General features: G+C 43.9%; 1 protein-coding gene across 5 annotated transcripts in view; it reads left to right on the forward strand.

The window, feature by feature from the left end:
• Positions 1-14,572, forward strand: part of NDUFAF7 (NADH:ubiquinone oxidoreductase complex assembly factor 7) — a 268,244-nt gene that overhangs the window by 218,380 nt on the left and 35,292 nt on the right. The window lies entirely within an intron of this gene.

Consider the following 14,572-nt stretch of genomic DNA (forward strand, 5'->3'; position numbering starts at 1 on the left):
AAAAACATGCCTTGCACACCCAGGTGTGAAAGGACCCAAATAGAAAGGGCCACAACACTTTATCAAAAGCTTTTTTGGCATCCAGGCTGACCACCATGGAGAGCACCTCATGATGTTGGCAGTAGGCCATGGCCATAAGCAATTTCCTTACATTGAAGACTGATTGACGGTATGGTCTAACTTTATAATTCTAGACCAGTTCTTGAACCTTTCCTCACCTATTCTGGAATGTTCACTATTAGCTGGAACAGGTTCACACATATCTTCAGAATCCAATATAGATCTCTACACATCTTCCTTTTTCCTGCATTTAGTTTTGTTCCTCACTTTCTATTCTTCTCTGTGGCTCACAGGAAACAACATAGCTCCCCTCCTGGCTAAAGCATGTAAACACTCTCCACCAGCTGCACAATTCAAAATGGCCTGGTGCTGACTACAGTATGCTGAAATCCAAGGGATTTACAATTAAAACCTATCTCAGTTTTCTGTGATGTTGCTTTGTAGCTCGCTGTGACCTCTTTCTTATAGCAAGTTACATTCCACGTATTTCTTTTCTTGGGCACCCTGGTGCTGTTTACAGAAGTTGCTATACACTCCTTCAGGATTCCAAAACCTACTCTGTGCATTTATTTGCATGGTAATATTTCATTCCACATGACAGTATGCTTTTCTTCCACTCATAGTTTCATCACATGTTTCAGCTGGAAATAATGTTTCCAGCAGTATGTGCTTTCCATCTTTTCTCTGGCTTGTATTGCTACAATACAAAAATAGTGCCTCATACTGAGTCTACGATTCTTTTCCACTGGGCTAGTGAACTTTGTGTTCCATCTCCAGCCTTTCTATCTTTTATTTTCATGCTTCTCTTAATCATGTAATTTTCTGTGAAACAATACTTTTTCGTTCTGGTTGCACAGTTAATCTGTTTCTCTCTTTTACTTCATGGCCACCTTCTTTTTGTAGCCTTATTACCTCCCTTGCTTCTCAATAAAGACCTATAAAGCAACTCTAACTTACAGGCACATTGCCTCTTTACATTTCTATTAGGTCAGCCTCAACTCTACAGTGTCACATCACTTTCAGTTGATATGTCTTGGTTCAGGGGTAAACTCTAATAATTTGGTAGCAAGCATTCAAGTCAAATTGCACATGAGTTAACTTCCAACAGGCTTGCCTTTACTGTCTAGTTTTTTTCTATTCTCAAAAAAAAAAGGGAACAGAATGGCACTATCCTCCGATCATTCTACAGTTCACTTCCATTGGTACACATTTTTTTTGTTGTTGTGCTTCTTCACTATTCGCAACCAGAATCATGGTAGCTTTTCTTTCCACCATTCCTTCCTTTAATTAGGAAAAGGTCCTATATCTCTTACTTTATCCTCAAGTTTCTGAGCTCATTACTCTCCTTTTTAGTAAAAGATGAGGTTGGTTTCTGCATATAAATTTGTATATTCTTCTCTTTGTTTTCCTTCCCTACCGGGATATCCAACATTTCCATTCAGACGTGCTATTTCTCCTTTGCAATCCTTGCACTGACTCTCTTCATTTTTCAAGACATACCAGAGCTCTTTCACAGCCCTCAAGGAGAGCATTTTTCACTTGTGGTCTTGACCCCAGTCCGCCACTTTCTTTCAATTTACTTTCTATAAACCATAGTAACGACTTTGCTAAGGTGTTTTTTTCCTTTTTTCCTATAAAACTATTCTATTCAATGGGAACCATGCTGCCATTTTACTTGGCAAAATTCCTTTTCATTACCCATCTGTGTCTACCTGAGACATGACTAGTTTCAACTGTTCTTCTTGGTCTTGCCAGCCATATATGTTCATTTACCAGTATTAGAGAATGACACGGGGAAAAAATCTGTCCCCGTCACCGCCCCGTCCCCGGCCCACCATCCTCTGCACCACCCCGTCACCGCCATTCCCTTCACCGCCCGTCACCGTCCCCGCCATCCCTTTCACCGCCCCGTCACTGTCACTGCCATCCCATTCACGTCACCGTCACCGCTGCATCCATATAAGCCTTAGTACTGTAATATTTAGCTTATTCCTTTCTTATAAATCAAAGTTCCTGCTGCTGAACTAGAGAAAGAGATGTTCAGCTGGCAGGGCTTTGTTTATAAATTTTTATCAACACAACTAATATACTACTTTATCCTAAAGCAAAAAATAAATAAATAGAATTTTTTTTCTACCTTTGTTGTCTGGTTTCTGCTTTCCACATCTTCTCATTCAATTCCTTCCATCCACTGTGTGTCTTCTCTCTGCATCTTTCATTTGCTGTTACTGTGCCTCTCCCTTCACACCCCCCCCCAATTGGTCTAGCACCCATCTTCTTCCCTCCGCTCCCCCATAGTCTAGCATCTGTCTTCTTCCCATTCTGTCTTCCACATTTCCCTTCAGGGTCTGTTCCTCTGCACCCTCCTTCAATGTCTGTCCTATTCCTTTCCACCATCACCCTTCCCTCCCTCCTTTACCATCTGTTCCTTTCTACCACCCTTCAGCTCCTCTCGCGTGGTCTATCTATCTACCTTCCTCCCTCTTATTTTCATGGCACGTTACAATGTAATTTGTGCAAGCCACTGGAGCCTGCGAGCTCGGTCCCTGTCCCATCCCCACAAACCATCTCGCTTCTGTGCTCCTATTTTCCCCATTTCTAATATCTTCCCTATGTATCTGCCATTGCCCCCCCCTGTGTCCATATACCATCCCCATGGCATGTCCCCTTTATGTCTCTGTCCCTATGCCCCATGCACATAATTTCCCCTCTTTATGTTACCTTCCTGTGTCCAGATTTCCCCTATCTTCCTCTTCCTTACCAGTGTGTCTCATCTAGCTTTTTTCCCTCTTTCTTCTTCCCCCCCTGCTTCTAGCATCTGGCTCACCTGCCTGTCCTTCCCTTTCTTTCCTGCTGTGGGTTTTTCTTTCCATCTTCATCCCCTTGGCCCAGAATCCTTTTCCCTTTCACTCCCTCCTTCCAGTTTGAGCCGGGAACACGGGCGATCGCACGGTCCCTGCAGCCCCCACCCGCCTGCCTAATCGATCCTAGTGTTTAGCCAGCTCTCTCCCTTCTCCTCACCTTAGTTTGCAGGCTTTCTTTTTCGGCGACCTGCATGCTTTCCCAAAGAGCCGCGCACGCGCGGCTGCTCAGTGTTCAATCTTCTGCTCTGCTGCAACTTCCTGTTTCCGGTTGCGTCAGAGCAGAAGATTTAAACTGAGCAGCAGCGGGTGCGCAGCTCTTTGATAGCGTTAGGGTCGCCGAAAAAGAAAACCTACAAACTAAGGTGAGGAGAAGGGAGAGAGCTGGCTAATCACTAGGATCGATTGGGCAGGCGAGTGTGGGCTGCGGGGACCGCGCGATCCTTCATGCCTCACTGCGGGGACAAGACCATTCACCGCTCCACGGGGCGGTGAATGGCCTTGTCCCCGTCCCCGCAGCGACTGCTAGTTTTCGTTCCCCGTTTTGGCGGGTTACCCGCGGCTAAACGCAGTGGCCGCGGGTAAACCGCCACCGTGTCATTCTCTAACCAGTATCCATTTATTCTTTTCTTCTTGAGTCTTTATGGCATCTTACTCACCTATGTTTGGATTCCCCTGCCGCTATGAGTTCAAATAATCTCCATACATATAGGGCTCCTTTTACTAAGATGCGCTAGCGTTTTTAGCGCACGCACAAAATTACCACGCGCTACGCTTCTAGAATAACGCCAGCCCAATGCTGGCATTAAGGTCTAGTGCATGTGGCAATTTAGCGCGCGCTATTCCGCACATTAAGGCCCTAACGCACCTTAGTAAAAGGAGCCCATAGTTTTCCCTGGGTTCTTCCCCCTTTTTCCTCTGGTTGAAGATAGGATTCTTCTGATTCCTCTTTCTTTATTTACCTTCCTTTGCCTCCGCCTACTCATATCAGACTGTATATCTGATTTTCTTGCAAGGCAACAAGTATTTGTTTCATTGGAGGCCAACTCTCCCTCCATGCTCTTTACTAAAGCTATGTAGTCCCACATGTCAGAATATGCTGCCTGCTTGTCTAAGGATAAAGCACAGTTACTTACCGTAAAAGGTGTTATCCAGAGATAGCAGGCAGATATTCTTACAAACCGCCTACCTCCCCTAGTTGGTTCTTCACTTGGGCATAGAACTGATGACCTCACGAACAAACATCGGGCGAGAGGGCACTCACACATGCACAGTGCAGGCAGTCTCAAAGCTTTGCTAAAAGCTTAAAGTAATAGTACACTTTATCACTGTCCATACTGGGCTCCATGGATGATGTCACCCACATGTGAGAATATCTGCCTGCTGTCCCTGGATAACCCCTGTTATGGTAAGTAACTGTGCTATATGTTCTATCAGGCATATAGTTATCTCCTTGAGGTATCTCCACTTAAAGTGAGTGATGGCTGACATGTCTGCAAAAAGCTCAGCCTTGGCACCTTCCCACCCTATATAGCCCATCTTCTGGGCCGCTTCCAGAATTTTCTCTTTCACCGGGAAGCATAAAAAAACAAACCACTATGTCCCATTGGATGGCTTGGGATTTGACAGCCAATAGCTCTGTGCACTCTCTCAAAGTCTATCTGCAGAATCTCAGATACTGAGTCTGCCTCTCATAAAAATTATTCACAAATCTTCCACCAGGTCACCTGTCTGCATCTTAGTGAGGCCTCTTGCTTCAATATTTCGGTGCGCTCTGTTCTCGCCATCTTCATTCTTTAAAAGCAACTCCTCCTGCTTAGTCTCCAGCATCTCACAGCGACTCTGGAGCTGTATAATGTCACTTTTGTGATCTATGACCTTTTCTTCAGATTCTCAGAGTCACAAGCTCTTATCTTCCACAGTTTTCTGGAGGCCGTCAGCGTCTCAGCAGAGTGGTCTCTGCATAGTTTTCAATGTAGTTTTCAGTTCTCAAAGCCAATCCTGGTGCTCACCTCTTTGCACCAGCTGGGATTCCTGCTCATCAATCGTCTTATTCATTCGCAGGAGTTAACAAGCTCACGAGGGACAGTCCATATGTGGCAAGTCTGTGGTATCCCTATGCTGGGACTGGTAAACAAACAACTTCAAATCCAGTTGTTTTTTTTGGCCATCATAACTGTTGTGGCTTTCTTCGCAATTTAGCATTGAAGAGTCCAGTTGAGTAAATTGTATCGGGATAGGGGAGAGCTCGACAGTCAGGCAGCCATATCCATGATAATGTCATTTCTTCACACTAGTATTATGTCCCCAAATGTCCATACAGAATACTCTCAGCCCATGTTACTGGGGTTCCTAAATGGAGACGTCATGTTGTAAAATTGTCCCCATAGTGGCAATGCTGAGTATCCAGATTCAGTGGTGACAGCTAATGTTAGCTAGCTAATGGCAATATTCAGTCCATCATTCAGATAGTTAACCAGATAAAGCTAGTACAGCATTTTTTTATTTCCTAACTTCAGCTAGATATACAGTTAGCAGAGTGAATATTACTTCTAACCAGATAACCAGGGACTACTCTTACTTTGTTTATGGTCTGCCTTTGTGCTATCTGGATAGTGCCAGGGTAGTCTGCAATGATATTCAGTGAAAATCAAGTCAGCAGCAATTATCCGGGTAGTGGCTGCTGCTACTCAGATAAGTGACTGAATACTGAGCTGACAGTGTCTACTTTTATATAAAGTCATGTGAAAAAAGTAGGACACCCCATGAAATATTCAGTTCTTTCTTAAGAAATGTTCACATATCAATGTCAGATCTTTTTTTTTTTTTAAATTTATCTCTGGAAAAGAAAGTGATGTAATTGCAGGTAAACAATAAAAATTTTCCTTTATTTACTCATAAAACAAAAGATATCTACAAAAATGTGTATTCTAACTAAGGAATAAATTAGGACACTCTACACCCTAATAGCTAGTGTTACCCCCTTTGGCTGAAATAACTGCAGTGAGATGCTTCTTGTAGCCATCTACCAGTCTGTGACATCGGTCTGATGAAAGTTTGGCCCACTCCTCAGTGCAGAATTCTTTCAGCTGTGAGATTTTTGAGGGATTTCTTGCATGTACAGCCCGTTTCAAATAACCCCACAGCATCTCAATGGGATTAAGATCAGGGCTTTGACTCGGCCACTCCAGGACTCTCCATTTCTTAGTTTTCATAAGAACATAAGAATTGCCATCTCCGGATCAGACCCTGGGTCCATCAAGTCTGGTGATCCGCACACATGGAGGCCCCGCCAGGTGTACCCTGGCATAGTTTTAGTCCCCATATCTGTATGCTTCTCAAGGGAGATGTGCATCTAATTTACCCTTACCCGTATCACTCTATGCCACTCTTAAGGAGATGTGCATCTAGTTTACCCTTAAATCCTAGAACGGTGGATTCTGCAATTACTTCCTCTGGGAGAGCATTCCAGGTGTCCACCACTCGCTGCGTGAAACAGAACTTCCTGATATTCGTCCTGGACCTGTCCCCCCTCAGCTTCAGTCTATGTCCTCTTGTCCGTGTCACACTGGACATTGTAAATAACTGCTTTCCCTGCTCCATTTTGTCGAATCCTTTCAGTATTTTGAAAGTCTCGATCAGATCTCCTCGCAGTCTCCTCTTCTCAAGGGAGAGCAACCCCAGTCTCCTAAGTCATTCCTCGTAGTCCAGGTTCTCCATACCTTTCACTAGCTTCATTGCTTGTCTCTGTACCCTCTCTAGCAGTTTTATATCCTTCTTTAGGTATGGAGACCAATGCTGGACGCAGTATTCCAGGTGCGGTCTGACCATGGCTCTGTAGAGCGGTATTATAACTTTCTCTGATCTACTCGTAATTCCCTTCTTTATCATGCCTAGCATTCTATTTGCTTTCTTCGCTGCTGACGCACATTGCGCCGATGGTTTCAGGGTCCTATCTATCAATACACCCAGGTCCTTTTCCTGTTCGGTCTTTCCCAGAGTTACACCTGACATACTATACTTGTGATCTTTATTTTTTCTGCCTAAATGCATCACTTTGCATTTTTCCACATTAAAATTCATCTATCATTTATCTGCCCACTTCTCCAATTGATTCAAATCGCTCTGGAGTTCCTCGCTGTCCTTCTGCAATCTGATTGCCCGGCATAGCTTTGTGTCGTCTGCAAACTTGATGATTTCACTGGATGTTCCTTTTTCCAGGTCATTTATGAAAATATTAAATAAGATGGGTCCAAGTACTGAGCCCTGGGGTACACCACTAGTCACTTTTTCCCATTCTGAGAACTTCCCATTTATGCCCACTCTCTGTTTTCTGTTCTCTAGCCATTTGCCTATCCATCTTAGTATATCTTCCTCTATTCCATGGCCTTGTAATTTCTTGAGAAGTCTTACATGTGGAATCTTGTCAAACGCTTTCTGAAAGTCCAAGTATACAATATCCACCGGCTCTCCACTATCAATTTGTCTGTTCACTGTCTCAAAAAATTGAAGTAGGTTCGTCAAACATGATTTCCCTTTCCTGAAGCCATGTTGACTGGCTCTCATCAGGTCGTGTGTGTCTAGGTGCCGGACTATGCTATCTTTGATCAGCGCCTCAACCATCTTTCTAGGGACAGACGTGAGACTTACAGGTCTGTAGTTGCCTGGTACTCCTCTCGATCCTTTTTTAAATATCGGCGTGACGTTCACTATCTTCCAGTCGTCCGGTATCTGTCCTGTTTTGATTGACAGGTTGGCAAGTTTTTGCAATAGTTCTCCGATTTCAAATTTCAGTTCTTTTAGTAATCTCGGATGAATTCCGTCCGATCCAGGAGATTTATCATTTTTAAGTTTGTCGATCTGGTGGTAAATCTTGTCCAAGTCCACTTCTACTGTGGTGAGGCTGTCTTGTACGACTCCCTCGAACACTTTCACTGTGTCAGGTATTGCTGCGGTGTCTTCCTTTGTAAAGACAGACGCAAAGAAGGAATTCAGTCTGTCTGCAATTTGTTTGTCATCCTTGACGCACCCTTTTCCTCCCAGTCGTCCAATGGTCCCACTGCCTCCCGTGCAGGTTTATTCTCTTTTACGTATCTAAAAAAGGGCTTGAAATTTTTGGCCTCTTGCACTATTTTCTCCTTTTTAGCAACCCTCACCACCTTGTGACATTTTTTCTGATCAGCTCTATGTTTGTTCCATGCTTCAGATGTTTTTGTGCGTTTCCACGTCTTAAAGGAATCCTTCTTTTCATTTATGGCTTCCTTTGCCTCTTTGGTAAGCCACGCCGGCTTTCTTTTTGCCTTTGGTTTTCTTTACTTTGGACATCCGCGGAATGTAGAGGCTTTGTGCTTCCTTGATAGTATTTTTCAGTAGGGACCATGCCTGTTCCACCGTTATGACTTTGCCCATCTTTTTCTTGATCCGTTTTTTCACCATGGCTCTTGTATCTTCCCTTTTTTAAGTTTAAAGTCATGGTTGAGGTTTTGGTACCTTTCCCTTTCCCAACATCAAGTTTGAAGTTGATCATGTTGTGATCGCTCGTCCCCAGCGGGACCGTGACTTCTACTTCCTTTGCCGGACCCGTAATGCCATTTAGGACCAAGTCCAAGGTGATGTTTCCTCTCATCGGCTCTTCTACCATCTGTTTCAGGAAGCATTCCCCTAGCACTTCCAGGAACTTTGCCTCCTTGCCACAGTTGGAGGTTCCCAAGTCCCAGTCTATCCCCAGGAAGTTGAAATCCCCCAAGATTATGACATTACCTGTCTTACATTCTTGTTTAATTTCCTCCATCATTTCCGAGTCTGTCTCCTCCCTCTGTCCCGGCGGTCGGTAGTAAAGGCCAATCTTTATGTCAGCATCGTTGTGTCTGGGAATCCTGATCCAGAGAGATTCCAGCTTCTCTTTCTCTTCCGCCATAGTCTCTTTCACGGATTCTAATCCTTCCCAAACATATAGGGCAATACCTCCACCTTTCTGCCCCACTTTATCTTTTCTGTACAGTTTGTATCCCTGTAGTACTGTGTCCCATTTGTTTTCGTCATTCCACCATGAAAAGGGGCACACCCTAGACTTCATCCAGTTCCTTGACCTCACTGCTTATAAAACGTCTGCCGAAGACACCCGTTGGGAACACGTCCCATGGTCAGACCATCTCCTAGGGGCCTTCTGCCTCCCCATCTTCATGTCTCATCTTGGATCCCCTCCACGAGCCCCCAATTCTATTACCTTCCGGAAAAAAAATCTCAAGCGATCTGTTCTGGACCAAATTCCTCAACCACCTCCCCTCCATTCCCAAGCTTGCAGACTCTGAAAACAATTGGCACAACTGGATCGCCCTCTCCAAGTCTACCTACCACTCCCTCGCCCCCCAAACCACTAAATCCATCACCTATCCCCATAAAGCCCCTTGGTACCTTCCACTCCACAGAGACCTGAAACAAAAATGTCGAGCCTTAGAGCGAAAATGGAAAAAATCCAAATCCCCATCTGACTGACAGGCCTGGAGAGTCAATATCAAGCTCTACAACTCAATATTAAAAAAAAGCAAGGAAGAACTTCTATGGAGACAAGATCTCCAAATCCAACAACCAGAATAGCACACTGTTCAACATTTGGCGCTCCCTAACCACTAAAAATGACTCCACCCTTCTCCCCTCATCTCCTTCAGCCGAGGTCTTAGCAAAATTCTTCAATGATAAGATCTCTATCTTAAGGCGCTCCTTCCCGCCCGCAGTCTCCTACAACTCTCTGGTGCCCCCCGAACCCAACCCCACCCTAGCTGCTCTCAACCCCATCCCTGCCGACAGATCCTGGACTGCCTTCGAGCTCATATCTGATTCTCAGACCCTTAATCTCTGCCTCAAGTTAAAATCATGCAATTGCATCCTGGACCCATTTCCTTGCTATCTATTTGAGAAAATCCCCACACAGGCCATCACATCTCTTACCAAACTCATAAATTCTGCCCTATTATCAGGCCTATTCTCCACTGAAATGGGACACATCGCACTGACCCCTTTACTGAAAAAAGCTGACCTAGACCCCTCCATACCATCCAGCTATCATCCAATAGCAAATATCCCTCTCCTCACCAAGCTGCTCGAGTCCATCATATCTACCCAGCTCTCTTCCTACTTAGAAAGATTCTCTATCCTCCTACCTTACCAATATGGCTTCAGATCCAACTTCTGCACCGAATCCCTATTGGCCTCTCTAATTTCTAAGGTTCAGCAACTGCATTCTCGTAACAAGTTTGCTGTTCTCCTACAATTCTACCTCTCCGCAGCTTTTGACGTTGTCCACCACGACATTCTAATTTTCCAACTCTCCGAGATAGGCATTAGCTCCATAGTTATTGATTGGTTCTCCAAATTCTTGCGCTCCCACTCTTACATGGTTAACATGAGCGGCACCTCATCCTCCCCCTGGACCCCGACTTGTGGTGTCCCACAAGGTTCACCCCTCTCCCCAATCCTCTTTAACATCTACATGTCCTCCCTGAAACTACTCCAACTATCCCCCCTTGAAACTCTTTACACTTATGCTGATGACATCCTCGAGCTCCTTGAGACCGACTCGAACCTCACTAACCTCTCTACGAACATATCCTCATGCATAACGAACCTCCAATCCTGGGCATTCACAATGCAAATGAAACTGAACGAGTCCAAAACAAAACTCCTTTGGCTCGGCCCAAAATTAGTCCATTTACCCTCCTCCATCCCATTGTCCTCTGGCTCCTCATTACAGCTCAAGTTCTCAAGCAAAGTCCTGGGTGTCACCTTAGACTCTTCTCTATCCTTCAACGACCATCTCCAATCCTTGGTAAAAAAAATGCTTCTTTAGCCTTCACATGCTAAGGAAAGTCAGACCCTATTTTCACCAAAAACACTTCGCAGTCCTAGTACAATCCATCATCCTCTCCAGATTGGACTATTGCAATTCTATCTACCTCAGCCTAACCAAGAAAAGCCTCCACAGACTTCAGTGGATTCAGAACGCCGCAGCTAAGCTTATTTTCGCGAAAGGCAAATTCGATCACGTCTCGCCACTCCTGTCTAAGCTCCATTGGCTCCCAGTAATCCCCAGGATCCACTTCAAATGTGCATGCCTAACCTACAAGATCCTACATGGCATCCTTCCTGCCGTAATCCCTCTATCCTGGAACTCCCCAACCCCTACCTCCTCCAGACCGTCCCAAATTTTTAAACTATCCTTCCCTTCCACAAAAGGTATCTCCCATGCAGGCAAACTTGGTTCATCCCTCCCCTTTAGAATCACTGAGATCTGGAATAACCTCACCTCCCCGCTCCGAACCTCAAGCTCCCTCCAACTTTTCCGTAAACACCTAAAAACCTGGCTATTCTCAAAACTGTAACACTTCCCCCCTCTTAGGCCTCTCCCCCTTCCCCCACCCTTTTACACCTAACTCTTAATCTCTCCACTGTAGTTCCTCTCTCATCCTACTTCCTGTAAACCGTGCCGAGCTCTGCATCCGTGGAGATGGTGCGGTATATAAACCCAAGGTTTAGTTTAGTTTAGTTTAGTTTAGTTTCTGTTATGCCAATGATTTCCAGTTTGTCGTTTTTTGCTATTTCTTCTAACTTTCCCATTTTGTTTCCCAAACTTCTAGCATTCGTATACATACATTTGAGTTCCTTTTGTGTTACCTTCTTGGACTTTTTAAGCTTAGCAGTATCTACTGTTTCTTCCACAGTATCCTTTTCTGCTGCTGTGTTGTCTTCCTCATTTGCTTTGTGGTCGACCCCTCCCGTGTCCGAGTAGTTGTCCGTAATTCCTTTTACGGGGCATCCTGTCGCCCAGGCCATCGACTAGTGGTCGACTGTCGGCTTTCCCCTGTCCTTGGTGGATTTACTTGTAAGTTTTGTGTCATTATCGTGTTGCAGGGTCCAGTTCCGCTTCAGCTTTAATTTTCTTACAGATGGTCTCACATGTTCCTCAAGTACCCTCTGATACACAGTAGAATTCATGATGGATTCTATGAGAGTTTCATAGTTTATTTAAAAATTTGATTACACGCCTATCATAAATTCTAGGTGAGAATATAATAAAAGAAAATGGGGAAATACATAAATTGACATAAAATACATATACAGCTAACTACATTAAACAGAACTAACTATACAGGACCACAAGAGGGAAGAAGGAGGAACTACAATATAGTCAAGAAAGGAAAACATTAATGGAATGAACGAATGGGAAGGATGGTGAGCTGGCTAGGTCCTGCTGCAGCAAAGCATCCCCAAACCATGACACTTCCACCAGCATGCTTCACATTTGGTATGAGGTTCTTTTCCTGGAATGCTGTATTTGGTGTACGCCAAACATGTCCTCTTTTCTAGTGTTCAAATAATTCAATTTTAGACTCATCTGTCCATAGAACACTATTCCAGAAGTCCTGGTATTTGTCTATGTTCTCTCTGGCAAACTTCAGTCTGGCCTTGATGTTTCTCTTAGAGAGCAAAGTTTTTCTCCTTGCACACCTCCCATGCAAGTTAAATTTGTGCAGTCTCTTTCAGATTTTACATAAGAACATAAGAATAGCCTTACTGGGTCAGAGCAATGGTCCATCAAGCCCAGGAGCCTGTTTTCACGGTGGCCAATCCAGGTCACTAGTACCTGGCCAAAAACCCAAGGAGTAGCAATATTCCATGCAAGCAGTGGCTTTCCCCATGTCTTTCTCAATAACAGACTATGGACTTTTCCTCCAGGAACTTGTCCAAACCTTTCTTAAAACCAACTACGCATGCAAGAGGACTGCACTTTCACATCAACAGTAGCAAGAGCCTGCTGTAGGTCCCATGATGACATTTAGGGTTTTTGGAGACTTCTTTTAGCATCTTGCAGTCTGCTTTGGGGGTCAACTTGCTTGGACTGCCAGACCTGGGCATATTGGCAGTTGTTTGGAAAGTCTTTCACTTGTACACTATTTTCTGGACTGTGGAATGGCTAATATCACATTCTTTCAAGATCTTTTTAAATCCCTTACCAGATTATAAACTACTACAATCTTCTTTCTGAAGGCCTCAGACAGCTCTTTTGATCTAACCATGGTGTTCACTCTCACCGCAGCAACCATGAGCACACCAAACTTAATATCTGAGGTTTAAGTAGGGCAAACCTCCTTCAAAATGCTGAGTAATGATGTTCTAATCATGTACACCTGATGTGATACACTTGGTGTGATTTGAGCCTCTTTAAGTGGGAAGATATATGGGGGTGTCCTAATTTATTCCTCAATTAGAATACACATTTTTGTGGATATCTTTTGTTTCATGAGTAAATCAAGCAAAATGTTTGTTGTTTACCTGCAATTACATCACTTTCTTTTCCAGAGATAAATTTAAAAAAAAGATTTGACATTGATATGTGAACATTTCTTAAGAAAGAACTGAATATTTCATGGGGTGTCCTAATTTTTTCACATGACTGTATCTGTAGGCCTTCCAAGGGGTGTGATTGGCACTTAAGCAGGTATTTATAAAATACATGTATTTATGTATTTATGTGCTGACTTCTGCTGGCACATACACATACAAACTTATCCCTAACTTGGGGAAAATCTTACAGTGAGCAATTTTATAAAGCCACGTAGATGTATATTTTATATATATATATATATATATGTATAAAAATATATAATCGGATGGATGTATGGATGTTCCAGCATAACTCCAAAACGCATGGACAGATATCAATTACTATCTGGGAACAAACACTGTGGGGGTGGGGAAAGATATTTTTTTGACCAATTGTGTGAAGCTTGGGGAATGATGTCACACTGTGCTGTCATTGCTGTAACAATGCCTCCAAGGAAACGTAATGTAATTGGCCAAGTTTTCAAATCTACAGGATATGAAAGATGTGTCTAAACCATAGTTTTCGGGCTCGCTGAGACATAGGGAGGCTCATAGAAAGGGCCATTCTGCTGCTGAGATTGGGATATGCGGGCAACACCAGGTGATCAGCTAGTCTTTTATAAGAATAGATGCCTATGTTGTGCCTTTCCTCCCTGGGTTCTAGTTCTAAAATTACCTTCCCCCTGTGTGCTGCATTCACAATAAATATATAGATGCGAACACATGATCTCCCTTTAACCTAAAAATTGTAAGAGAAATTTTAAACCACCAAACTCCTGAGCCCCAAAATCTCAGAAATGAATTCTTAAATGAGTTAGATCCAATAGGTCATAGAAAATAAGGCCAGCACTTCTCTATTTTTTGGTACATGGACTAAACTGCACAGGACAATCGTGCGTGGACATTTCCAGGCAGACAATCAAGCACAGGATACCAGCGCACTGGATTAAAACACAATTTTAAAGCACTCCGAAGGGGTGGGGGGAACCCCCCCACCACACACACACACACACACAATTGGAGCTCCTCATTTTAGAGGAAACAGCCTTTTTCCCTCTTTTTTAGGGAAAAATTAGTTTCCTCTGTAATAGGGGGTTTTCCCCCACCCCACACCCAACAGGAGCACCAACAGTTCTAAATAAAGTGGAGGGTTCCCCCCAAACACACTTCCTCGAAGTGCTTTAAAATAGTGTTTTAATCCAGCGCTGACTTCCTGCACGGAATTGTCTGCTCGGATTGTCAGTGCGTGATTGTCTCGCCCGGTTTTGACT

The sequence above is a fragment of the Geotrypetes seraphini genome, chromosome 3 (genome assembly GCF_902459505.1).
Source record: "Geotrypetes seraphini chromosome 3, aGeoSer1.1, whole genome shotgun sequence".
In the NCBI taxonomy this organism is placed as follows: domain Eukaryota; kingdom Metazoa; phylum Chordata; class Amphibia; order Gymnophiona; family Dermophiidae; genus Geotrypetes; species Geotrypetes seraphini.